The sequence below is a fragment of the Gracilinanus agilis genome, unplaced genomic scaffold, assembly GCF_016433145.1.
Source record: "Gracilinanus agilis isolate LMUSP501 unplaced genomic scaffold, AgileGrace unplaced_scaffold680, whole genome shotgun sequence".
In the NCBI taxonomy this organism is placed as follows: domain Eukaryota; kingdom Metazoa; phylum Chordata; class Mammalia; order Didelphimorphia; family Didelphidae; genus Gracilinanus; species Gracilinanus agilis.
Window position 1 is genome coordinate 1 of NW_025397409.1, and position 3284 is coordinate 3284.

At 31.0% G+C, this 3284-nt stretch overlaps 1 long non-coding RNA gene across 1 annotated transcript; it reads left to right on the top strand.

Annotated features, from left to right (window-relative positions):
• Nucleotides 1–289: 289 nt before the first annotated feature.
• Nucleotides 290–3101, top strand: LOC123256610. The gene is made up of 3 exons (XR_006506851.1): nucleotides 290–363; nucleotides 1805–1953; nucleotides 3047–3101. It is a non-coding gene; the product is annotated as an uncharacterized LOC123256610 (long non-coding RNA).
• The last annotated feature ends 183 nt before the right edge of the window (nucleotides 3102–3284 follow it).

Genomic DNA, 3284 nt, shown 5'->3' on the forward strand with positions numbered 1-3284 from the left:
ATATATATATATATATCTCACAGTGCTACTGGGGATCAAAGATCAAATTAGAACTGAAGGTAGTATATGTAAAAAGGCTTTGAAAAAAATCACAAAATGGCATGTAAAATAGGTATTTTGCACATAATCACCTTTGTTCTTTATGATTCTAGTTCTCTGAATATTTGTGCTATTTAAAAGAAGAAATATGTTTAAAATAAAAATTTTAACAATGTTCTTATAATGAATCTAGATCTAAATGTTTTTGGAAATGTTTTTCATAAATTATAGAAGCTTTTGTTTTTATGTTTCAGATACATGTTATAAAACCTGTCTTACCAAAGCTCAACAGTTTATTTGACTGTGCAGTGTCAGAGGAAGAAGGTAATGTTTGCCTTTTCCAAAAGTTGATTTATTCTCAAACTTAAAAAAAAAATGTCTTTCGTGGTAGCTTTTACTTTTGCTGCAGCCCTTCATTATTATTTTAAAACATCTGGTTGTTCCTCAGCCATTTCAAGAATTGCTTTTTAGGACCTTTAGAGACAGTTTACTTGAACAAATATCTTAAAGGTATATTAGCATTCTAAGTAAGAGTGGTGGGTACTAATGAGAAAGAATCCAGAGTACCTGATTTTATTGAGTTCATAGTTACAGAAGATAGATAACGACTCCTAATTGCTACGTATCTGGGATTTCTTAGTCAGGAATAGAGAATTCCAGAGTAAATCAAAAATATAGGTCTAGGGGCTTAATCACTACAGTATTATGGATGCTTTTCTGTGGAGAATGCATAGAAACTATTTAGGTAATTCTTACTGATGTCTTACAAGACAGTTTTATGAAATTGAAGTTCGCATCAATGTAATAAGCAAACATAGGTTAACAGTATTTTGTATTCATGTGAATGATTAAGTACTATATTATAATGTTTACATATGAGAATTAACTTGAGTTAGATGGGTTTTAGTACCTGTCTCAGATAATTACAATTTTAATAGGTTGACCCTTTAGGAATTGAGCCTTATTCAGCTTATTGCAGTAATCTTCTGATGCACTGGGATTTTCACAGACCATAAGAATCTATGGTCCCACCTGGGGCTAGAATTTAATTGAATTCTGGTGTGACTTCACTTAGCTATCTAGCATTAAAATGATACGCTTATTATTATGTTTTGCCCACAGCTCTTGGAATATGAAATCAAATGGGAGTGAATGATTTTTAAAAGTTACTGCTGCCAAAGAATTTTAAAAGCTTCTTCATGTATATTATAGATAATGAACTAATTTACTTATAATGTGGTATGAATTGTTGTTGAAAAATCATTTTATAAAAAAATTAAAGGATAAAAAATGTTCATTTCTGAAGAGCCAGAAACATGTACAGTGAATAGAAGATAGTCAAGACAAGTTTCCATTCCAATTTTCCTCATCTGTAAATTGGGAGAAATAATTTTTAAACAACTACTTCACAGGGCTGTTGTGGCTGTTGTGTGGAATGTACTTTGTAAACCTTAAAATAGTCTGAGTTATTGAATATTGAAAATTTTTATCTTTAATTCTGAATTTATTCCCCTTCAAAATTGAGAATTTCTGTGTTTTACAGACTCCAAATGTTATATATTGCCTTTATACTTTAAGAATGGCTGACACAAATTAATAATGACATTTTGGGGGTATTTGATAATTATGCTTTTATGGATAGAATTCAATACTAATCCACTTCCTATGGAATTTTGCTCTTTAGCGATTAGTACAATTCATGTACAGTTTTAGATTAATGTTTGATAATTCAGACTGAAGGCAAATTGGACTTTTGTTTTCACAGCATGTTGGCTCTTCCATCCATCCTGGCATATGTGTATTTATAAAAGAATGTTTGAAAGTGAAAGCAAAACCCTGACCAAAGAAGGCATTATACACTTTTTGGAGCTCTATGAAACAAAGAGTCTTCCATGTGCACCAGGATTTTCTGAGGTAATGGTAGTGCCTACTCTGTTCCCTATCCCTATTAGCAGAAGACCAAAAGACATCTGTTGTTGTTTTTTATCCTTAAAGAATTAATAGAACAACCATAGCTATAAGGAAAACAAATTCTTTCTCTAAATATAGCTACTACATATATGAAAAAACAATTAATAGCAACATTAACTTATAATATAGATGTTAGTCTACCCTTATAAGAAAGTTTTCATTGTGTTAGTAATATAAACCATGTAAATATATCATTGTAAGCAAATTATGATTTTAATTAAGGCCTGTTAGTGATGTTATACCTATGATTCAAAACATCTGTATTATGGCTATACTTTTTTTTGATGCAGCTCTTTGAACTGTTTTGGACCATGGTTATGCTTATTATGCTTTTCAGTAATTGCATATAACAAATTATGCTTATAGGGACTTCCACACCAAACCAAGTCTCTTAAGCATTAAAACTATTTGGAAACTATCATTTTATAATAATTTATTGCTTACAGAAAAATACTGATTTTCTGCTTTCAAAAAGATTTGCTTTACCCTTTCACTTATTATTTTAATACTAACATGATATTTCTAGAAATGCTATATTACTAATTTTATTATATGCATAATCTTGTGTGTTAGTTTACCATCTTAACCAATGTCCAGCAAAATTCCAGAAATATAATTTAACATTTTTTTTCCTTTAACTTCCAGGTAAGGGGCTTGAATCTTCTCTTGAGCACCTTATTCTCTTTTTCTGTCACTGCCTTTATTCCATCATGTTACTACTTCAGGTTCCTTTCCTGCTCCTTGAACCAGCACATGAACCCTCTTCTCAGTATTCCAAACTTTTATATCAGGTGGGCAAATAGCTCTACTGGCTTTATCATTCTGGTAGAATTTATCTGCTTAAAAAATACATCATTTTGTTCCAGCTTCTGTTAACCTTGGAGTCAAGCTTTAGTGTGAGAGGTCTGTTTTGTTTATAGCAATCCTTCCTTCTCCCTCTTTAGGATGAATACAAATCAAAGCAGACCTAGTTATTTAACTGGATTTCAGAATTATAAGCTCAAGTTAATATAAACCATATGACTTTCTTTTTCAGTTTATTATTGGACCACTAATGGAAGCCCTTTCAGAAAGTTCTTTATATAGCAGGTAAATAATCTAATAATTATAACACATAACAATAAAAAAAAAAAGAATATGTTTGTCAGAGATTGGTACAGTGCCAAAATCTTGTGGGATACCCAACTTTAAATTAAGGATTTCTCATAATATGGCTGTTACTCTTTTACATTGGCTATTTTCTTATTTCTTCCCTTCCCCCTCCCTCCTCCCCC